At 42.4% G+C, this 25,676-nt stretch overlaps 1 protein-coding gene across 1 annotated transcript in view; it reads right to left on the reverse strand.

The window, feature by feature from the left end:
* Positions 1-25,676, reverse strand: part of LOC115109410 (solute carrier organic anion transporter family member 3A1-like) — a 52,637-nt gene that overhangs the window by 20,102 nt on the left and 6,859 nt on the right. The window lies entirely within an intron of this gene.

The raw sequence follows: 25,676 nt of genomic DNA on the forward strand, positions 1-25,676 counted from the left end.
ACTGTGCATGTCAGAGCAAAAACTAAGCCATGAGGATGAAGGAATTGTCCAAAGAGCTCCGAGACAAGTTTGTGTTGAGGCACAGATCTGGGGAAGAGTACTAAGAAAATTCTGCAGCATCGAAGGTCCCTAAGAACACAGTGGACTCCATCATTCTTAAATGGAAGACGTTAGGAACCACCAAGACTCTTCTTTGAGCTGGTCGCCCGGACAAACTGAGCAATCGGGGGAGAAGGGCCTTGGTGAGGGAGGTGACCAAGAAGCTGATGGTCACTCTGACAGAGATCCAGAATTTCTCTGTGGAGATGGGAAGACCTTCCAGAAGGACAACCAGCTCCACCAATCACGTCTTTATAGTAGAGTGGCCAGACAGAAGCCACTCCTCAGTAAAAGGCATATGACAGCCCGTTAAAGGACTCTCACACCATGAGAAACAAGATTCTCTGGTCTGATGAAACCAAGATTGAACTCTTTGGCCTGAATGCCAAGCGTCAAGTCTGGAGAAAACCTTGCACCATCCCTTACGGTTCAGCATGGTGGTGGCAGCATCATGCTTTGAGGATGTTTTCAGCGGTAGGGAGAGGGAGACTAGTCAGGATTGAGGGAAAGATAAATGGAGCAAAGTACAGAGATCCTTGATGAAAACCTGGTCCAGAGCGCTCAGGACCTCAGACTGGGGGAAAGTTTACCTTCCAACAGGACAACGACCGAAAGCACACAGCCAAGACAACGCAGTAGTGGCTTCGGGACAAGTCTCTGAATGTCTTTGAGTGGTCCAGCCAGAGCTCAGACTTGATCCTGTTCTAACATCTCTGGAGAGACCTGAAAATTGCTGTGCAGCGACGCTCCCCATCCAACCTGACAGAGCTTGAGAGGATCTGCAGAGAAGAATGGGATAAACTCCCCAAATACAGGTATTTCAAGCTTGTAGTGTCCACCAGAGAAATACAGGTGTGCCAAGCTTGGAGTGTCCACCAGAGCTGTTACCAGAGCATTGAATGTTGATTTCTCTACCATAAGCCGCATCCAACATCGTTTTAGAGAATTTGGCAGTACGTCCAAACGGCCTCACAACCGCAGACCACATGTAACCATCCTAGCCCAGAACCTCTACATCTGGCTTCTTCACATGTGGTATCATCTGAGACCAGCCACCCGGACAGCTGATGAAACTGAGGCATATTTATGTCTGTAATAAAGCCCTTTTGTGAGGAAAACTAATTCTGATTGGCTCCTAAATGGGTGGGCCTACTGTATGACCTCCCAGGCCCAACCATGGCTGCACCCCTGCCCAGTTATGTGAAATCCAAAGATTAGGGCCTAAGGAATTTATTTAAATTGACTGACTTCCTTATATGGACTGTAACTAAATTATTACATGTTTATATTTTTGTTCATTATATATGAGTCGTTTATATTCTAAATAAAGGCTAGCGATCATTAGCCTACACGTTGGGGAAAAATATAAGGAAGTGTGAACATAATAAAGGCTGCTGAACCTAATAGCCCGTAGAGCTTATGCCGTTAGCCTTAGTTTATTTCTTTGCCTTGCTCTCTCTGCAGAGGGCAATCCTTGTTCCCTCCATTAATCCTGCTCAAGTTTACTAAGCATCCAGGAGAGTAATCCTCCTGAGCTCAGTTAGAGCTTGGGGACACAGTGCAACGTGGGAGGCCAAGCAACATCCTGCCCAGCCCAGCACAATTTCACATGGGACCAGATTGAGAGGCAGAGACAGAGATCATCCTTAAGCTAGTGCCAACTGCCAGTGTTTCAGAGTCTGAGACCTTTCTGAATTAGGGTATACACCGAATGGGTATCACAAAAAACAACACAATGTATAGGTGAGGAAGGGCAGGAGGGCATTTGTACAACTACCCGGACGGGACACAAAACACATGTTAGTTTACTGTAACATTGTTTGCTTCAGTAATATCACTTTCTATTGACCTTCAGATAAAGCCATGAGTGTTAAGTACAGTGAACTCCTGCTGCCTGGAGTGATTAAAGGGATACTTCGGGATCTAGGCAATGAATTGATCTACTTCCTCAAAATGTATTTATTTAACTAGGCATGTCAATTAAGAACTAATTGTTATTTACAATGATGGCTTACCCTAGCCAAACCCTAACGACATTGGGCCAATTGTGTGTTGCTCTATAGACTCCCAACCAAGGGCGGTTGTCAGACATAAAAATGGTATCCACAACTTCACCAGACTTCTGGGGAATGCGGAGCTATGTGAAGAGAGAAAGCGCCATATTTTCTAGAGCTGTCACATATAGTTTACACAATGTGCTCCCTGGTCTCGCCCAACTCGTTTCCTCTTCCCTCTCTCTCCACTGAGCTAAATGTGCACTGAAATTGCACCTTATTGTTCTGTCAAGTCATTTTGTTAAGGGTAGTCTAGGATGGGGGAAATGTAACTAAATACATTATGAGTCTTTGCTTTTCTAACAAGGAAAGGACAGTTGCCAAAATGGACAGTTGCCAAACTTCTGTATTCAACTGCTGCTGATGTTAGCTCTCCAACAATGCCCTACCTATGAAGTTATCTGTTGTCAAACAAAACATTTCCACCAATGTTATTCAAATTCTAACATTCTAAGAGAAAATAGGTATGAAATATAGTATATTAAAATAAAATTAAGACTCCTTCACATACAGAGCAAAATTGCAGTGCAATAACATTCCAACATTTTAGGTATTGCGTATTGCGTATTTGAACGATACACCTAGTAACATAAATGTTGTTGTAGCCTACAGTTCTTTTCAACCTGGATTATTAAGGAGATGGGGTGTTTTCACAGTTGCTTGAGTCTGTCCCATTCAGACTGGTGATTAAGTCAGCATCAGTTCTAGTGAAACATGGGTCTGTTTTCAGAGCTCACCACTGTATTAAGAGATGTAAATCACACTGACTTTGATTTCTTGTCAGATGGAGAGTATACTGTATGCCTTTGAGTGGAAAATATAATCACACATTACTGAGCTGGTTAGAAAATTGACTGTGCTCTTATTGAATAACCCAAACAGCCGTAGAAGATATAATGTCAGTGTAGCTGAAGCCTACAGCCAGAACAATACCCTTCTAATTATATTATTTATGCACTTTTGTTGTACATGAGGAAATTATTACGATAAATTATTGTGGTAAATATAGTATTATACTGTATCAAATGAAACATTCTAATTTTCTATGTAGGATTCCCACGGGAATATTAGAAAGAGTTTAAAAATCACTCATGAGAATATATCAGAGGCAAATAAATACTGGAGCGTATAACAATTCACCCAGAAACCCTAACCCAGCATTCCTTAGAGAGCAACTTTCACTTTCACTTCTGACCCTGAGTTGATATCATTTGGATCTCTGAGCTGACTTCCTTGACCGTCAACACATAAGGCATCAAAAAGTCCAAACATCTCTGCATCATCTTCACATTACATAATTTACAAGCTGCTGCTAGCACCCTGGTTTTATTAGAGCATTTATTTATATTTTCGGTGGTCTTAGTAGCTCCACATTCAATCATTTCTGAATGTATCATTCAAACTACCCATCCCGGATCCGGGAGAATTGTCATCAACTGACACTAATTAGCATAACGCAACGGACAAAAAGTATTACTAGAAAATATTCATATTCATGAAATCACAAGTGAAATATATTCAAACACAGCTTAGCCTTTTGTTAATCACCCTGTCATCTCAGATTTTGAAATTATGCTTTACAGCCAAAGCAAGACAAGCATTTGTGTTTATCGATAGCCTAGCATAGCATTATGCCTAGCATTATGCCCGTTTACCTTTGATGAGCTTTGGATGTTTTCACTCACGAGACTCCCAGTTAGACAGCAAATGTTCATTTTGTCCCATAAAGATTATTTTTATAGCCGAAATACCTCCGTTTGTACTTCACATTTGGTTGAGAAATCCACCGGAAACTGCGGACACGACAACGCCGAAAAATATTCCAAATTAGATCCATAATATCGACAGAAACGTGGCAAATGTTTTTAATAATCAATCATCAAGGTGTTTTTCAAATATCTATTCGATAATATATCAACCGGGACAGGTGGCTTCTTAGTAGGAAAGAGAGAAACAATAGCCGCATTTGTCTATTACGCACAAATCACTCTGAGAGCCTCCAACTGACCACTGACGCAATGTTGTCGTTCAGGCTCATTTTTCAAAATAAAAGCCTGAAACTATGTATTGTGACACTAGACACATTAGGGAAGCCATAGAAAAAGGAATCTGGTTGATATCCCTTTCACTGCTCAATAGGGACGCATAGGAACGCAGAGCTTTCTAAATAAGAGTCCCTTCCTGATTGGATTTTTCTCAGGCTTTCGCCTGCAATATCAGTTCTGTTATACTCCCAGACAATATTTTTACAGTTTTGGAAACTTTAGAGTGTTTTCTATCATAATCTGTCAATTATATGCATATTCTAGCATCTTGTCCTGACAAAATAGCCTATTTACTTTGGGAACGTTATTTTTCCAAAAATGAAAATAGTGCCCCCTAGTTTCAAGAGGTTTTAATAAGAAGGTGGAAGATGGTGAGATGCCATAACCTCTGGTTATCAAATGGTAGCCCTCTGAGGATCAATGCTGGAGACCGGAAGCAGGTACAGGGAGAACATTTAATGAACAACGGACATGAAACAGGACAGGAACAGCATCTAGACAGGGGAAAAATAACGACATCAGTGCAGACACCGGGAACAAACGGGAGAGCAGACAGTTATAGACGGGCAATCAACAAAGGGAAGGAGTCCAGGTGAGTCCAATGAGCACTGCTGCGCGTAATGATGGTGACAGGTATGTGTAATGAAGGGCAGCCTGGCACCCTCGAGCGCCAGAGAGGGAGAGCGGGAGCAGGCGTGACAAGCCCATAGAATAGTGTGATAATATCAGTGTTGTTTCTAGACATAAGCAACATAAGCAACCGCTTTTGGGGTCTCAACTAACTGTTATTTAGAATAATAGAATACACAACATGCAACATCCAATCAAATCTCGTTTAGGGTACCCAAAAAAGCTAGAACAGCCCTGGATAATATCCATATTGGTTGAGACTTCAAATAGATTACTACATTTGCGCCGTTGAGTCATACTGTACTGTAACATTTTGAAAGGAAACATACTATATGTCTTACCTGAAATACATTTGTCTACACAATGATGGAGCAGGCTGCACCATCCCAGTGTCACAGAGGGGTAATCAGAACTTAATGAAAGCATTTTACTGCTGTTTGATATGAGAGCAAAGCAAACTGTCTTGAATCTTCCTATGGGAAGCAGTGTGAGAAAGTGCTGCTACTGGTGAGGTGATTCAGCAGCAACAACACTGTTTGGTAGACATTCATTTTTGATTGGGCTCTGTCTTTCTGCAGTAGCTTCCGGCTGTCTCATTGATATTAGGAGATTCCCTGTAACTCATTAGTTATGCAAGGTCCCCTGACCAACCCCAAAGGATAACTGAGGTAATTATAACAGGAATAGAGATACTCATTTCATGCCCTGCTCAAGGACATAGGTCTTCAGAGTTGCCACATTCTCTGTCTCTCACAGCCACTAAAATGGCTTCTCTCCTTGCTGTAACGTACTTGACCATTTCAAACATACAACCAACCTGTCCAAAAGAGTACAGACTGTGGGAGTGTCATTCATTAGTTTGGTAAAAAGCGCATTTAGCTGTATTATCCCTTACAAAAAAAAGACTGCAGTAACTGCAGTTGACTGTGGTATTTTGAACAAACTATTTGCAGAATAACTGTAGTGTACTGCAGTAATACTACACTGTAACTGCAGTTACACTGCCAAATTACCGCAGTAAATTGTTGTTTTATATTGGACGCCGTATGTGCAGCATACTGCAGTTATACAGCACTCTGACTGCAATATTTTTTCATAAGGGATGTCAACAGTGACCGCTCAAACCAAGCAAACAGGACAAATAACGGACGAACCCGCTGAGTAAACTTAGGTGAGGACGTCTATTTTCATCGAGTAAGAGGGGATTAGGCCTAGCCCGATCTGCATCCTGTCTACCAGTCACAACTAACAGCATTACCCTGCCTGGCCTGTAAAGTCTTCAGGCTATGGTGTATCACAATGTCAACATGTTGTTTTGCAGGCATCTGCTTTAGACCGAGTTAAACACAGACAAATGTATCTTACTGATGTGTCCGGATATGCCTCCAGACACACATGGTCTTATACATATAGTTTGTGCAACAGTATCATTGTTTCAACATAAGGATTTAGGTTGGGTTTCAGTCAGTTGTTTTGTAAACAGCACAGGTGTTAACTGAGAACTTCCTAACTGTCCTGTTTTGAGGTTGACCACGCACATTTTTCACATTTGGGATGATGTTAATCAACTGTCATAATGTTACCAGTACAACACTCCACAACTATGTTGACCTAAATAACAAGCCAAAGAACTAAAGTAGGCTCTCAACTCATAGTCAAATGCCATTACAATACATCAGGATCATCCTGCTTACTGCTGCCCCCCTAGACACCACTCACGTCAAACCATCAGCATGTAAACCAGCCTGCTTCTCAGGGTGTTTTAGCTAGTTATTGTGCAGTATTGTGTAGGTCAGGAGGAGAGGAGGGGGATTGAGGCTTTCTGTGGAAGTGATAAGTCTGGTATTTTATTTAGCTGACTGGAAAATAAAAGTGTACATTTGAAATACATAAAAAAACAATAATAAGCATAACTTTACAGATAATCATTCCTTTCAGCAAATGACCTGGCGTAGGCAATCTGGGAAACGTCACACAGACACACACATACTGCAACACTGTACAAAATACTATGCTAGAGCTGGGACGATAAACCCAAAATTATTGACACCGACCACACAGACCACTTATCGCAAGCGGTTTTGCTTATATCTTTCATTACAATAAGTAGCCTATACTAAGTGTGAAGTTTGAAATGCAACAAGTCTGCTAATATGGGTGACTGTTAATGAGGCAATTGATGGCTATAAAAATCTAACTAGTAGTAGTTTAAAGGGTCATAAAAAAAACTGTGGTTGCACATTAATGTTATAAACTTATCATTCCATTTATCCTTATTATCTATGTTCCCAACTCCATACTGTGTCCTACTAAAACAGCACACTCCAACATGCCTTTCCCTTGTAGGGCTATGAGCCTAAATATGCGAGTGCCTTTGAGTGTCATAGTTCTCTACAACTTGCACCTTTGTGCATTAGCCTGAGGACACAAGTCTGGTTCAGGAATTTCAGGGGGAGTTTTCAAGTGCTGGGCCAAACTAACCAGTCTCCTGCAGGCCCCTGCAGTCCAGTGTCTGTGTCTGTGTGGATCTACAGTAAACCTCAAAGAGATCACAACCCTGAATGGGAGTTCGGTGTCAGGGCTTGCTGATGGGTTGAAAGCATCACATCAAGTGGACAACATCAGCTATTTTAAGCCCAAATGCAGCACAGAGCAGCAAATTCTATGCTGATACTTGTGACTGTGCCCCTGTGCCATCATCATGCACAGAGTAATTTAACAAGACATTAAACAAATAACTGTTGTACACAACTAAATCTCTAAAGCTATATGCAATATAGCCAGTCAAATAAAACTATATACCCTTCCGTAAACAGCTCTTTTAAAAGGCAAATATTTTCAGTCACTTGAACCAATGTCCAGTTTGAGGTAACCTAAGGAGAGGGAACATTTAGTGTGGCCTATATTTGTCAAAATAGCCCCTCAACTGATCAGGTCTCCAATCACATCTATAGGATGAAATTCTTTGAAAGGCTGATCATGGCTCACATCATCCCAGACACCCTAGACCCACTCCAATTCGCATAACGCTCTTAACAGATCCACAAATGACGCAATCTCTATTGCACTCCACACTGCCCTCACCCACGTGGACAAAAGTAATACCTATGTAAGAATGTGGTTCATGGACTACAGCTCAGCATTCAACGCCATAGTCCACTCCAAGCTCATCACCAAGCTCAGGACCCTGGGACTGAACACTTTCCTCCGCAACTGGATCCTGGACTTCCTGACGGGCCACCCCCCCAGGTGATGAGGGTAGGCAACAACACATTCACCACGCTGACCATCAACACGGGGGCCCTTCAGGGTTGTGTGGTTAGTCCCCTCCTGTGCTCCCTGTTCACCCATGACTGCACGGTGGTGCACAACTCCAATATCATCGTCAAGTTTGCTGATTACACAACAATGGTAGGACTGATCACTGACGACAATGAGGCAGCCTATAGGGAGGAGGTCAGAGACCTGGAAGTGTGGTGCCAGGACAACAACCTCTCCTTCAATGTCAGCAAGACAAATGAGTTGATCGTGGACTACAGGAAACGGAGGGGATAGCACGCCCCCATCCACATCAATGAGGCTGTAGTGGAGCAGGTTGAGAGCTTCAAGTTCCTTGGGTTCCACATCACCAAGGAATTAACACACACACACACACACACACACACACAGTTGTGAAGTGGGCACGACATGTCCTCTACCACCTCAGGAGGCTGAAATGATGTAGCATCCTCAAAAAGTTATACAGCTACACAATTGACAGCATCTTGACTGGCTGCATCACCGCTTGGTACGGCAACTGCAAAGCCCTACAGAGGGTGGTGAGTACGGCCCAGTGCATCACTGGGGCCAAGCTCCCTGCTTTCCAGGACCTCTCTACCAGGAGGTTGGTTCCAAGTCTGGAACAAACAGGACCCTGAACAGATTCTTCCCCCAAGTCATGCGATTGCTAAAATAGGCTGCTAAATAGCTAATGAAATGGCTGCCCGGAATACCTACATTGACCATTCTTGGAACTAATTATTTTGCACTGACGCTTTGCACACACACTGGTCTCTACCCACACACTCACACATACTTACACTGAAACCCCAACACACATACGTCCACACACACATAACATGTACACATATGCATACTGACGCCACACACACACACACTTTCACACTCACCACATACGCTGCTGCTACAGCTCAGTCTATTATCTATCCTGTTGACTAGTCACTTTACCCCTACACACTTAACCAGCATGGCTACCACAGCATTCTGCAGCAATACACCATCCCACCTCGTTTGAGCTTAGTGGGACTATAATTTGTTTTTCAACAGGCTGTGTTAGGACCATTTGACCAAGAAGGAGAGTAATGGAGTGCTGAATCAGATGACCTGGCCTCCACAATCACCTGACCTCAACTCAATTGAGATGGTTTGGGATGAGTTAGACCGCAGAGTGAAGGAAAAGCAGCCAACAAGTGCTCAGCATATGTGGAAACTCCTTCAAGACTGTTGGAAAAGCATTCCAAGAGAAGCTGGTTGACAGAATGCCAAGAGTGTGCAAAGCTTTCATCAAGGCAAAGGGTGGCTACTTTGAAGAATCTCAAATATAAAAAAACAGTGGGGAGAACAAGTATTTCGTACACTGCCAATTTTGCAGGTTTTCCTACTTACAAAGCATGTAGAGGTCTGTAATTTTCTCATAGGTACACTTCAACTATGAGAGACGGAATCTAAAACAAAAATCCAGAAAATCACATTGTATGATTTTTAAGTAATTCATTTGCATTTTATTGCATGACATAAGTATTTGATCACCTACCAACCAGTAAGAATTCCGTCTCTCACAGACCTGTTAGTTTTTCTTTAAGAAGCCCTCCTGTCCTCCACTCAGTATTAACTGCACCTGTTTGAACTCGTTACTTGTATAAAAGACACCTGTCCACACACTCAATCAAACAGACTCCAACCTCTCCACAATGGCCAAGACCAGAGAGCTGTGTAAGGACATCAGGGATAAATGTGTAGACCTGCACAAGGCTGGGATGGGCTACAGAACAATAGGCAAGCAACTTGGTGAGAAGGCAACAACGGTTGGCGAAATTATTAGAAAATGAAGATGTTCAAGATGATGGTCAATCACCCTCGGTCTGGGGCTCCATGCAAGATCTCACCTCGTGGGGCATCAATGGTCATGAGGAAGGTGAGGGATCAGCCCAGAACTACACGGCAGGACCTGGTCAATGACCTGAAAAGAGCTGGGACCACAGTCTCAAAGAAAACCATTAGTAACACACTACGCCGTCATGTATTAATATCCTGCAGCGCATGCAAGGTCCCCCTGCTCAAGCCAGTGCATGTCCAGGCCCGTCTGAAGTTTGCCAATGACCATCTAGATGATCCAGAGGAGGAATGGAAGAAGGTCATGTGGTCTGATGAGACAAAAATAGAGCTTTTTGGTCTAAACTCCACTCGCCGTGTTTGGAGAAAGGAAGAAGGATGAGTACAACCCCAAGAACACCATCCCAACCGTGAAGCATGGAGGTGGAAACATCATTCTTTGGGGATGCTTTTCTGCAAAGGGGACAGGAAGACTGCACCGTATTGAGGGGAGGATGTATGGGGCCATGTATCGCGAGATCTTGGCCAACAACCTCCTTCCCTCAGTAAGAGCATTGAAGATCCGTAAGAAGCATCTCAAGGTCCTGGAGTGGCCTAGCCAGTCTCCAGAGCTGAACCCAATAGAAAATATTTGGAGGGAGCTGAAAGTCCGTATTGCCCAGCGACAGCACCGAAACCTGAAGGATCTGGAGAAGGTCTGTATGGAGGAGTGGGCCAAAATCCCTGCTGCAGTGTGTGCAAACCTGGTCAAGAACTACAGGAAACGTATGATCTCTGTAATTGCAAACAAAGGTTTCTGTACCAAATATTAAGTTCTGCTTTTCTGATGTATCAAATACTTATGTCATGCAATAAAATGCAAATTAATTACTTAAAAATCATACAATGTGATTTCCTGGATTTTTGTTTTAGATTCCGTCTCTGACAGTTGAAGTGTACCTATGGAAAAATTACAGACCTCTACATGCTTTGTAAGTCGGAAAACCTGTAGAATCGGCAGTGTATCAAATACTTGTTCTCCCCACTTTTTTGGTTACATGATTTCATATGTGTTATTTCATAGTTTGATGTCTTCACTATTATTCTACAATGTAGAAAATAGTCAAAATAAAGAAAACCCCTTGAATGAGTAGGTGTGTCCAAACTTTTGACTGGGACTGTATTTGTAAATATCTACCTCAATTACCTCGTACCCCTGCACATCGTCTCGGCACTGGTACTCCCTGTAAATAGCCATTTGATTTTTTACTCGTTATTGCTATTCGTTATTAACTGTTTATTTATTCCTTGTGTCACTATTTGTATTTTTATTTTATATTTTTGCATCTTTATCTTTAACTCTGCATTGTTGGAAAGGGACCTGTAGGTAAAAATGTCACTGTTAGTTTACATCTGTTGTTTATGAAGCATAAGACAAATAACATGTTATTTGAATCAGTCCTATTTCATTGTTTTGGGAATGCAACACCATAGCTTGTGACCATCTTGTGATAGAGTGGATGTCAATAAAGAATAAAATCACTGAAGTAAGACACTACAAGCTGCCGAAGGCTAAAAACAGCAATTTATTGAATGGACACATGACACACTCCAGGACATTGTCATGGCAATAAATGCTCTTTGGATCTATAAAAGAACATGTCCACTGAAGTCATTCAGAGACAGTGTGCGGCTATTGCATTAGGATGTATGATATTGATGTACTTTGTGTGGGGCTTCCTTTAAGGGAGAATAATAATACGTAACAGGGACAGAAGGATTATGTCGCACATCCAGAGCAAGACAGAAACAGAGTAGCAGGCACTTTTTGTCTATATCAAGTCTTTGCTATGATTAGAAATCACCTTCGGGTTAACATTCTAAACGTGGATTGTCATTAACATTTAACAATCCACTTTGGGTGAAGACAGAGCTTGACACCAGCAACATGACCCTGCATAAACCAGAGAGACCATTTAAGGACAATGGCTTGCAGTCCTAAGCCATCCCTCTCCCCTCATTGACGATACCCAGCTAGGATATTGGTTCCCAGAATGTTTCTGTTTGTTTGGTTAGGGATAATGTTCTGTGAGCCACAGTCTCATCCACACACCCGACTGAAGAACTGGGGGGACGCTTCAGTCACACTGGCTCCGGAGATAAAAATGAGTCACTGAAGTGTCATCCTGTGTGTTAATCTGGGAGAGTATATACTAAACCACATAGTTCCTAACTTTTATTTCAAAAAGGAGTCATACATTCATGTCACGTTTCATGCTTTTAGCATCAATCAAATATGTGTTTGTATATGTGTGCGTACATTCTGTATGTGTGAGTACATACTGTATGTGTGTGTTTGTCTGTGTGCGTACATACTGTATGTGTGTATGTCTGTGTGTGTACATACTGTATGTGTGTGTGTATGTCTATGTGTGTGTATGTCTATGTGTGCGTACATACTGTATGTGTGTGTATGTCTGTGTGTGCATACATACTGTATGTGCGTACATACTGTATGTGTGTGTATGTCTATGTGTGCGTACATACTGTATGTGTGCGTACATAATGTCTGCGTGTGTATGTCTATGTGTGTGTACATACTGTATGTGTGTGTATGTCTATGTGTGCGTACATAATGTCTGTGTGTGTATGTCTATGTGTGTGTACATACTGTATGTGTGTGTATGTCTATGTGTGCGTACATAATGTCTGTGTGTGTATGTCTATGTGTGTGTACATACTGTATGTGTGTGTATGTCTATGTGTGCGTACATAATGTCTGTGTGTGTATGTCTATGTGTGTGTACATACTGTATGTGTGTGTATGTCTATGTGTGCGTACATGATGTCTGTGTGTGTATGTCTATGTGTGTGTACATACTGTATATGTGTGTGTATGTCTATGTGTGCGTACATAATGTCTGTGTGTGTATGTCTATGTGTGTGTACATACTGTATGTGTGTATGTCTACGTGTGCGTACATACTGTCTGTGTTTGTCTGTGTGTGTGCATACTGTCTGTGTGTATGTGTATGTGTGCATACATACTATCTGTGTGTGTATGTCTATGTGTACGGTACATACTGTCTGTGTGTGTATGTCTATGTGTGCGTACATACTGTCTGTGTGTGTATGTCTATGTGTGCGTACATACTGTCTGTGTGTGTATGTCTATGTGTACGTACATACTGTCTGTGTGTGTGTGTTCCTGTTTTGTTTGTTGTCTGCCTACATACGTGTGAAGAGTTTGATCTTCTAAACACTGTAAGTCAACATCATAAACTTGTGTCACCACACTCAGGGTTTCCCAAACTCACTAGACAGCTGATACAAATAATCAAAGCTCGATGATGAGTTGGTTATTTCAATCAGCTGTGCAGTGCTAGGGCAAAAATCAAAATGTGCACGTTCCTGCTGAGAAATAAAAAAATAGATATTCTCTTGTTTACAGCCTGTGATTTTCAATGATTTCAATAATGCTAGGTTAGAGCCCTTTCACAATGATATTTATAGTCATTCTGTGCTGTAAGACTGCATAAACAGATTCAGCATGTTTGCAAACAGGGCATTGATGTGGAACTGGAACATTGGTGGACCGTCAGACTGCCACCTCTGTGTCAGCACCAGGTCAGGGAGGGAGGGAGGGTGAGGGGGAGAAGGAAAGAGAGAGAGACGCCATAGGCAGACCTGGCTCTCAAGAGAAGACAGGCTATGTGCAAATTGCCCACAAAATGAGATGGAAACTGAGCTGCACTTACTAACCTCCTGCCAAAGGTATGACCATATTAGACACACATATTTCCCTCAGATTACACAGATACACAAATAATTTGAAAACAAACCCACTTTTAATAAACTCCCATATCAATTGTGTGAAATACCACAGTGTGTCATCACAGCAGCAATATTTGTGACCTGTTGCCACAAGAAAAGGGCAACCAGTGAAGAACAAACCCATATTTATGTTTATTTACTTTCCCCTTTGTACTTTAACTGTTTGCACTTAATATGACATTCATAATATCTTTATTATTTTGGAACTTTTGTGAGTGTAATGTTTACTGTTAATTTTGATAGTTTATTTAACCTTTGTTTATTATCTAGTTCACTTGCTTTGGCAATGTTAACATATGTTTCCCATGCCAATAAAGCCCTTACATTGAATTGAAATTGAATTGAGAGAGAGAGAGAGAGAGAGAGAGAGAGAGAGAGAGAGAGAGAGAGAGAGAGAGAGAGGAAGAAGAATATAGAGGGAGGAGGGCACCGTTTAACATCCATAGCAACCCTGTGCTGGGCCTTGTTGCAATTTGTATGATCTGTTTGTTATGCTGACTCAGATGTTTTCCTGAGGCCTGGAGTGTGACACACACAGTGTCCATTGTGCTTATGGGTGGAGGCAGGCAGGGCAGAACATCAGGCGGTCTATGGGAGGCTAAGGCGGGGTGCAGCGCTCTGCTCTCTTCTACTGGAGTGCCCCCAGCTGCCACATAGAAGGAGAGGAGGAGCCAGTGCAGGGTAAAGGGATCAGTGACTGACTGCAGCTGGTAGCAGCTCCTTCAGCAGGTGGCTTGGCCTAATTACCAGGCTAAAGATGCCAACAGCAGAGCTCCTCCTTCCTCAACCAGGAAAATATAATGAAGCTGCTTGGACAAGAGAATATCTGCCACAAATTACAATTAAGTAGTCATTTTTCTGCATCCTGAGGAAGAGGGTAAATTGATGGGGTTTGCCAAATGTGAGGTTGGCAGTGATCTGTAATGTGGAGAGCGTTCAGCGCTATTGACTATCCACAGTGAGCTCATTTTTGAAAGTGAAATATGGAAGTGATATTGTAATGTGGTGAGGCCAGAATATTTTCCCCCAAGGCATTATTGAATGGAAAATAGATAGGCCTACTGTTCATCAGGTTTTGTATCACATATTATTTTTTCTCAGATTACACATACTAAACTCCTGTGAATTAATTGAAAACCAACATAATACTTAATAAAAGTTGATTCAGTCAAACATCTGATTGTTTGTAATAATTACTGCCCATCCTATTGATTCAAGTCCATTTAATTAGGCAATGTTATCCTGCGCTCCACGTCAGCATTGATACAGGGATGAAGTGCTGAACATGCTACTGGGTAATCCTTGGATCCTGCAGAGCCACTACTTACAGACCACTCAATCAATGAGGTTGGGGATTTGTGTTAATGCCATGAGAGGACAGTGTATCTGCACACTTTGACCAACAACCACAAGGTCAACCCAACCTCGGAAAATGAACAGCTACTGCGTGGATCTTACGTTCTTCTAAAGCGGAAGGGCCAGTTCCTGGGCTGTGATTTGTGAACACTTCTCTGTGTCACTGGGTTGTGAGCAGAGGCTCGCTTCTCACATCAGCCTGAGCCCTCTGACAGCTGCATCCTTCCCAGCAGGCATATGGCCAGAGCCGACAGCCGTGCCAGGGAAAGGCTGAGTATCTCAATCCAATAGTCAAAACCAGCTAGACAAACAGGCATTTCCGTGGCAATGGCTTGCTGATGTTGTTGTGTTTATGGTCTGCCTCTGCCCCCTTTTATCCCTTTGACCCCCCCAGACCGAAAACAATGTCTCCTTTTTAATCAGCGGAAGGTGCACACAGCTAGAGGATGAGGCGAAGTAAGAGGTTTCACTTTCCCCGCAGGTGACACAAGCTTATCAAACTGCCTTCCCGCCTTTTGACTCCCATTTTTAGGTTGGCGACATGAGAATCTCATCGTTATATGCAGGCCTCTGACACAGCACAGAAAGAGTGAAGGAGACGAGACCAAAAAGACAATATGAGAACCAGCGGACACAAAACACACAAATACAAAAATTGATTAATGCGATACAGGCGTCTGGAATAAAAAATACATGCAAATTAATCAAATTCATTTGATATATCGGCCAGCCCTACGACAGGGCCTGACCTAGATTGCCTTGAGAAGGCTGCATGGTGGTTTACTGATGGGACTAGAGATAGAGATAGAGAGGGAGATGAGGACGTTATGACGTCCACCCCTCTGCCTAGCCCAACACACATCCACTCTACCTTCCCTAATCATTCAGACACAGAGCTGGCCCGGGCCTTACAGTAACAGGGCTCAGAGTGATACAGTAGGGGCCAGAGATGGGGTGCGGTGGTTTGGGATGGGTGGGAAGTGTGCGGGCAGTGGACCAGGCCACTGGCCCTACTCTACGGTGCTGCAGATGGCGGCCTATACAGTACATTGAGTGATATGCTGAGAGGCAGGCCATGGGTGGCAGGCAGCACACTGCTCTGGTGTTAACGTGTTAAGGCCTCCATCTGGGGCTCTGGGCCACATCTGTTATCCAACACTGACCCACTTCATTCAAAGGTCTGACCTATTTTGAGGCTTCAAACTCAACCTCCACATCCCTCTCTGGTGAGACCAGTTGGAATTCAAGGGATGGATGCATGGTGCTCATCTGGCTTGCCCAGCACCTGTGAGCCACACTGGAGCTTTTAGGCTCTGAGTAAAGTGCTCAAAGTCTCCAAAGCAGAGATATACCAGGGCATCTGGACAGCAGCATGACTGGTGAAGCTCTTTCCTTTGCTCTGATGAAACTGCCCTGCCAAAGAACATACATGGGTCAGTGCTCTGGGTCTGGTGAGGGCAGGGGAGCAGGGCATGGTCAAGGCTGCAGACAACCTTTTAACACCAGTGCAACATGCTCTGGTCAGTCATCTTTAACTCTTCATGGTTGACTAGACTCTAACTCCAATGATAGAAGCACTAGCAAGAGCTACAAGGGAGATGACACACAGACCTTTTAAAGCATAATTCTAAGGCATGTTGAAGGACATCTTTTAGATACATAGCTATAAACATTGGCAATAAAGGTGCTGTGTTATATTGGCATCAATAAAGATATAGTAGCATAAATGAATAAAGAAACCATTCAGCTCTTATCCCTCACCTTCATATAAATTTACACAGAGCACTGCGACATCATTGCTTGGGTGACAAGTTAATGCCCATATTTGTCATATGTTCATGGCCACTCAGAAAGTATAGCCTTCACACAATGTGGTATCACATAAGGGACAACAGCAGAACGCAGGTTCATACAGCGGATACAGGCCTTACTGCTGCAGCTACCCTTACATCAGTAGAACACACGTGTGAACAAATCCCGTGAAACATTTTACATGTGAAATAGCTGTTTTCACATGTTGAGCTTAAATTTCTCATCTGAAATTTTCACATATATTTATTTATTTATTTTACTAGGCAAGTCAGTTAAGAACAAATTCTTATTTTCAATGACGGCCTAGGAACAGTGGGTTAACTGCCAGTTCAGGGGCAGAACGACAGATTTGTACCTTGTCAGCTCGTGGATTCGAACTTGGAACCTTTCAGTTACTAGTCCAACGCTCTAACCACTAGGCTACCCTGCCTACCACCTTTTCACATGTGACATTTTTCATGTGATTTGTTCACAAGTGTGTTCTACTGATGGGGGAAAAATTACAGTTACAAATCGCAATATTATTTTGCAACGATATTATAGCGATATTTTACTCAAGTATTGATTCATAAAAAAAACAAAATAATTCTATTTTTATTTTTTTGCTACTGTAGGTAGCATTAGCTAGTGCTAGGTGGCTGTACCTGCACCAGAACTCTGGTATTTTCATTCTATAGCTTGTTCTCCATCTTCTTTTTAAATAGTGAGTCAACATGTTTTCAGTACTTATATTTCCCTGATCAAAACTAGCTCTCATGCCCTCTCTTGTCTCTCTGTAGCAAACATACAGTGATCAAAATATTTGGAACTTGAAATCACAATAAAAACGCAGTATCGAATCGCAATAGATATAAAATTATAAGAATCACAATACACATTGTATCGGCACCAAAGTATTGTGATGATATTGTATCGTGAGGTCCATGGCAATTCCCAGCCCTAGTGTGTTCTGAAAACCACGTTTTTTCACATGATTTTTCATGTTTTTTTTTTGAAGGGTATCCCAGGCTTCATCTCATACAGAATCTGAGAATTAACAAGTATGCAGCAATTCTGTGTCCAGACACCCTAACAGCACACAGGAATTTAGTGACACCATCTAACATTTCACTAAGAGCAGCCAAACCAGACACACAACAACAAAGTTGTGCCATGGGCAGCTGTAATGATTCCTGTTCTTATTGTCTCAAACACAGCATTATGTGATTGCTTCCCATGATTTCATTTTCCAACGTATGTGTAGCTGTAATTTATAGGCGCTCTCCTCACATGCTCTCATGTTGCTGTGCATTTAGATCCAATTGACATGGCTCAGTAAGGCCACTGTGCTCTGACAACTGGTGTGTAGTTACTATAGTGGTGCCTCTGAAGCATTCAGGGAATTATGCAGCCAAGCAGGTGATGACAAGCCTGCCATCAGTCTAGTGGAAGTGCAGGTCCACGCAGAACAGAAAGATGAAGAGAACTTCTCTGCTGCCTGTTGATGAATCCATGCTGTTTATTGTCTAAGAATAAAACAAACTGGTGTTGCTAGGGCACTCTCAACATGGAGCTTATCACAGAGATGGAAAAACCCATTTAGAATCTAATCCTTCAAGATGACATAACAGAGCTGAGTTTAAGTAGCTTTTAAACATGCCCCGCGGAAGCCACTGATTGGATTCAGAACATTTTAGCAGAATGTTGACGTGTCTTTCTAGGATCCCTCCGAGGTTTATGCCACTGCAACAGAACCAAAGCTGAAGTGACATTTGTAACAGAGCTAACATGAACCTACGTTATGTCGCAAAATGTGGTGGATGCTGATACTGTAAATACAGTACTATACTACATAGATACAGTACAATATAATAGCGAAATTGTCTTGTGAAGTGACTTGATATCTCAGGAGAGTACAGTGCATTTGGAAAGTATTGATACCCCTTGACTTTTTCCACATTTTGTTAAGTTACAGCCTTATTCTAAAATTGATTAAATTGTTTGCTTTCCTCATCAATCTACACACAATACCCCATAATGACAAAGCAAAAACAGGTTTTTAGAATTCTGACCCTTTACTCAGTACTTTGTTAAAGCACATTTGGCAGCGATTACAGCCTCGAGTCCTCTTGGGTATGACGCTACAAGCTTGGCACACCTGTATTTGAGGAGTTTCTCCCATTCTTCTCAAGCTCTGTCAGGTTGGATGGGGATCGTCACTGCACAGCTATTTTCAGGTCTCTTCAGGGAGATTCAAGTCCGGGCTCTGGCTGGGCCACTCAAGGACATTCAGAGACTTGTCCCGAAGCCACTCCTACATTGTCTTGGCTGTGTGCTAGGGTTGTTGTCCTGTTGGAAGGTGAACCTTGCCACATCGGGTTCTTGTTCACCTCCCTGACCAAGGCCCTTCTCCCCCAATTGCTCAGTTTGGCCGGGCGGCCAGCTCTAGGAAGAATCTTGGTGGTTCCAAACTTTTTTAATTTAAGAATGATGGAGGCCACTATGTTCTTGGGGACCTTAAATTCTGCAGATATTTTTTGGTACCCTTCCCCAGATCTGTGCCTCGCCCCAGTCCTGTCTCAGAGCTCTACGTACAATTCCTTTGTCCTCAATGCTTGGTTTTGCTCTGACATGCACTGTCAACTGTGGGACCTTATATAAACAGGTGTGTGCCTTTCCAAATCATGTCCAATCAATTCAATTTACCACAGGTGGACTCCAATCAAGTTGTAGAAACATCTCAAGGATGATCAATGGAAACAGGATGCACCTGAGCTCAATTTCATAGCAAATGGTCTGAATACTTACAAAAATAAGGTATCTGTTTTACATTTTTTTGAGAAATGTACAAACATTTCGAAAAGCCTGTTTTCACTTTGTCTTTATGGGGTATTGTATGTATTTATGTATTTAATACATTTTAGAATAAGGCTGTAATGTAACAAAATGTGGAAAAAGTCAAGGGGCTGAATGCACTGTATATGTTTTTAAATAAGACCGTTTTAAATGTATCATTTAACAAACTCCCGAATTAAACTCTAAAAGGTCTTTACCTATCAAATCTATAGGTAAAGAGTAAGTGGACTAGTTACAGTTTTGACTTGAAAATCTATGACAAGGCGTGAGAATGGCTGTCTAGCAATGATCAACAACCAACTTGACAGAGCTTGAAGAATTTAAAAAAGAATAATGAGCAAATGTCCATTTTGAGTTCAGGCTGTAACACAACAAAATGTGGAATAAGTCAAGGGGTATGAATACTTCTGAAGGCACTGTAGCTTGGTAAAAAGCTGAAGAATATGGATGCCTGATGAAGTGTGCAGCGGTTTCCTTTTTATTTTACTCAAGCTTGGTAAAACATGGTTGGCAAATAAGCAACATTTTGGATTGCTAGCGAAATTGTACAGTCAGGATTTTGTCTATATCGATGCTGTTACAATTACCAAACGTGTGGTAAAACACATCATTTATGAAACCATGATGTGATTTTTGACAGGATTGGATTTTGCAATCAATTTCAATTGCATTTTGCATTTCTTCGTGTGTCAGCAAAGTTGCTTGAGATGATGGTCAATTGCAACTAGCATCTGCAACAGAAATTGCATCCAAATTGCATTCGTGTAACACAGGCTTAAGAGTGCCGATTTGACACACAATGGAATTGCATTTCAAAAGGCCACATTTCACGACACCTCTCTGATAGAGGCTTTTGTTTGAACCTTATATCTTTATCAATGAAAATGCATGAAGCATTAACTGAAAAAGACAAGACCGAAAAGATCCAAGCTTGAGAGTTCATCCTATTATGACCTCCCCTCACATCTAGGAGAACGTCTCTGAAACCTGTGAAGTTAATATGATCTTCAGTTACAAGATGGACAGCAGTGATAACACTTTTCCAATCATCAAACAACTATGTGTTATAGACCCCATATCATAGAAACACAGCCTCTTAAAAAGCACATATCCAATTTATACGTTGACACTGAATAAACAAATGTGATCCTTTCAGTCTTTATCTAGGTCCTCTCGTGTTACAGGAGATTACCCAGGATGGAAAAAGCCTCAAAAGCTGTGAGAGGTGGATGGGTGGGGTTAAGTTAATGCTTTATGGGGGGAGCATCATTGCTAAGCTATAGTCAGTTCATACATGTATGTACAGTATGTTTTTGCAACCTGAGGCCCTGTGGGAAGAGCCATAGTTAGAATGAGATGGTGAAGGATCATAGAGCAGTGGGAACGGACGGATATCCTGTTGACACTAACTCTCTAATCCTATTTGTTTCCTTTGGCCCAAATGGAAAACAAGATCAACTCGTAAAACACAGTGTTTATCCACAGCACCACTTTCTACATCAAGACGTGATGGTAGCCATTTCACTCCTTCCTAGACAAATCCTTTCAACCCTCAATAATACATTTGAGCAAAATAATACAATGTTCAGTGATCAACTGAACATCAACTGAACCTGCAAATTCAACAGTGACAGATCACAAAACTGAAAGTAAAAACAATATAGAAAATGCTAACATAGTTTGAATCTGTTTTATCTGCTGTTAAAGCACTATAATTCCTGCCTGGTCGACAGGCCAGCCCAGCCGCTGAGTTAGGAGGAGTTGTTTTTCACAGAGCTATGTGGTATGCATATGCAGTCGGGCCGGTCAGACCCACCTCATGGCTGGCTGGTTGGCATTCCTGCCTCACTCTGTAATTATGGCTCCACTCCTACAAACCACTGCTCTCTCTGCTCTCTCTTCCCCATAACACACTCTCACACTAACACAGGCCTTCCACTGATGTCATCCTGCCAATACCTCAACAGTTTATCCCAGTGGCTATTTACAATAGGCTATGCCTGGGGCTATAGGTGGTGTCATTGCCATCGTCACCATCATCAGTTTGTGATGATGGTAATTTAGAAATGAACATATCACAGCAGAACATACTTCTGAGCAGAGACTTCTACCAATGGTGTGATAGTGGTAGTATATTAGTCTAATCACCATAGTTTCATCTCACACTCTGGGTCCCACTGCACTACGAGGAGACAAGGCAATATGTTACTGTGAGCTGCAGATTAATATTCATGTCTCCTGACACATTGATGTACAGTATGAACCTGGTTGTGTCAGACTAAGAACAGACTCAAGACGGTGATAAATCTTGCCAGCAGCTTTCTTTAACATGTTCAAATAGTACATAGGACTTTCTCGCCCTTTACAAGGATCACACTGCATAGTTCTGCAGGAGTACCATCCTCTCTCACTGCTCTCTGACTGCCTATCCTACTACCATCCCCATCTCCCCTGTCAACGCTTTCCATGCCCTTTAACCCTTTAAATGCACCGCAATGTTCCATCCATGTTATGGACAGTATGTGAGGCTGTTCATTCAGGTTATCCTCACAGCATTAATGCATAGTAGTGAAATATAAAGAGTTAAATCTGCCATGGCTAGCATGTAACAGAATTGTTTAGGCTGGACAGATGGACAGACACACAGACTGCAGGAGACAGGAGACTAGGGGGCTAAAGGGTAATCACTATGCTGACTGTCTGTTTTAGTCATTTAACATACATAATAAATTAGGCTACTATAACACCAGCTATTAACCTTCATATTGTGGGCCTTTGGGATGTATTAAGCCCATATAAAACAACATATTCAGCCTGTAGGTGCTGTATGTTGAGTTGTTTGTTGTTGTTGTAACATCTATGGGTGTGTTTGGTCTACATTCGTCAACAATAATATACTTCTGTAGGGCCTCCCGAGTGGCGCAGTGGTCTAAGGCTATGCCACTAGCTATGCCACTAGAGATTCTAGGTTTGAGTCCAGGCTCTGTCGCAGCCGGCCATTACCGGGAGACCCACTGGGCGGTGCACAATTGGCCCAGCATCATCTGGGTTAGGGGGGTTTGGCCGGCAGGGATGTCCTTGTGCACTAACAACTCCTGTGGTGGGCCGGGTGTAGTGCACACTGACACGGTCGCCATGTGTACGGTGTTTCCTCTGACACATTGGTGTGGCTGGCTTCTGGGTGAAGTGGGCATAGTGTCAAGAAGCAGTGTGGCTTGGTTGGTTGTGTTTCAGAGAACGCACAGCTCTTGACCTTTGCCTCTTCTGAGTCCATACAGGAGTTGCAGCGATGAGACAAGACTGTAACTACCAATTGGATACCATGAAATTGGGGTAAAGAAAAAGAAAAATATATATATATTTCTGTATGTGGAAATATAGAAGCATCTACAGTATTTCAGTTTTTCGAGGCAGTGAAATTCAGTGCTGTCATGCTGAATCGGAGTGTGTTGCAAAAGTGTTTGAGAAATATTTAACAAAGGAAAAATACGGCAAATTACAACTAAAGTCAAACTTTTTCTGATTACCTTAACAATGTGTATTTTCCCTGCGTACAATGATGTGTACATGAATGAACAATCATTGAATACATTATCAGCATGTGAAAAAAAATCTTTGAGAGATTCAGACAATCTCGTCCATTCATGCTGCTACAAGCACATGACATGCCCACAGCATGAGGATTAGAACGATCAGCTGAGCACATGCTCCCAACTCAATAACACATTGTTCTCCAACGCTCACCACTTGTTTTCCTCCAACTCTCCATGCAGCTTATCTGAGGAGAACAGCACCAAATCTCCCTCTGTGCCTGCCAAACTTTAATCAATGAGAGTCCACTTCCTACTGTACAGTGTTATAACAAGGCGCTGCAGTTGTGCATTACGTCAAAGCTGTTGTGTTCTGTGCTTGTTTGTTTCTGTCACTTCTAGAAAAAACATAACTCACTGTGAAAAATAGCTAGGACTCGAAACAAAGTGCATATGAGTAAGAATTAACGTTAGGGAGGTCTACGCTGCTGGCCTAAGATCACACAAGACACTGAAGGCCTTTATCCTTGAGTTTGACCATCACATCCTAGTTACACTAACAAATATAATCTCCACTACTAATGTTGTGAGTGTTTCCGGAAGTTGTCTCCCATTCAGCTGTACTTTCAGTCTGCTGTACTGCTGAGATATCAAACATGGCCATGTATGCAGCCAGAAGCTGATTCACAAAGGCACTTCGTCTCTATCCCACCAAAGGCTACTAATGTGCATACATGGACAACACGTTATGGCCATGCCTCTATCAAAACATGCCTGCTTTGAAGAGAATTGGGTACTGTATATAACAGGTTAACAATGCTCTCTCTCTCTCTCTCTCTCTCTCACTATCAACAAATAATACAGAAGAAAGAGTACATGTTGGGCCTCCCGAGTGGCGCAGCGGTCTAAGACACTGCGGCGCTTGAAACGCCAGTACATATCTGGGTTCGATCCTGGGCTGTATTGCAGCCGGCCGCAACCGGGAGACCATGAGGTGACTCATAATTGGCCCAGCGTCGTCTGGGTTAGGGGAGGGTTTTTGGCCGGCTGGGAGGTCCTTGTCCCATCGTGCTCTAGTGACTCCTGTGGCGTGCCAGGCGCATGCACGCTGACACGGTCGCCAGTTGTACGGTGTTTCCTCCGACACATTGGTGCAGCTGGCTTCTGGGTTAAGTGAGCAGTGTGGTTTGGCAGGGTCGAGTTTTGGAGGATGCATGGCTCTCGACCTTCGCCTCTCCCGAGTCCGTACGGGAGTTGCAGCGATGGGACAAGACTGTAACTACCAATTGGATATCACGAAATTGGGGAGAAAAAGGGGTGTAATTTATTATTATTATTATTTTTTTTAAATAATAATTATAATAAAAAAGAAAGAGCACATGTTGCAGGGAAATGTCCAATAATCCCTCAAAGATTTATCACCTTGACAACTGTAGGTCTTCAAAGCGAGCTGCAGTCAGAGAAATGAGTTGTGCTTCATCTGACTGTGAATTATCTCTGTAGGTGGTCTTCCTCTTGCAGTAGATTTGAGCCAGCAGCCTGCATCTAGCCTAAAGGCTGTGCTGTAACATGCCCTGTGTACGACCTTCAGCCAATCAGAATGGAGTATTAAGCCATGGTGTGTAATTGTGGTCATACAAGATGGTCTCATGTTAAGATTACACACATACTAAATGCTCAATGTACGCCAGCCAGCTTTACAGTTAGGCAGAAAAACATTAGTGATCAAGTGCCTTCAAAAATGATGTCAAAACACGGGCCTTTACAGTATCCTTAAGGTACATTCACAAATAATAATCTGCTATTTAAGGTTATCTCAGAAAGTGCTTTGAATGCACTGTAAAACCTTGAAAAGCCATGTCAGCAGTGAAATACTTGCGTCAGAGAGCAAGCCAGCTGAGTGGAGATATTTTGCACTTTAATGCTCCTTTTCCATCCCTGGCATCTGCACTTGACTGTGACTCAAGCACAAATGTAATTGAGATTATAAACCCCTCACAGATCTGCTCACCTTGCGGTCACTTAGGTCAGATTGTGCTTGGGGACAAAAGAAAGACTGAGCACAACACAGAGAATACATTCACACTGTATTGAGTCAGAGGCAGGGATGTGTACACACTGCACCTTCCCGCAGTGAGACAAACACGACCACTGTTAGTCCTTCCACCATAGAGATGTACCAATTTAAGTAGTCTTGTGAATCCCTTAGCGCTGGAACAAATTCATTTTGAAATGGTAGTGTGATAATAATGTCCTTATAATAAATATTATTTCAATATATAATATATGCCATTTAGCAGACACTTTTATCCAAAGCGACTTGCGTGTTTACATTTTTTAAGTATGGGTGGTGCTGGAAATCAAACCCACTATCCTGGCATTACAAGAGC

This window comes from Oncorhynchus nerka, linkage group LG25 (genome assembly GCF_034236695.1).
Source record: "Oncorhynchus nerka isolate Pitt River linkage group LG25, Oner_Uvic_2.0, whole genome shotgun sequence".
NCBI lineage: Eukaryota > Metazoa > Chordata > Actinopteri > Salmoniformes > Salmonidae > Oncorhynchus > Oncorhynchus nerka.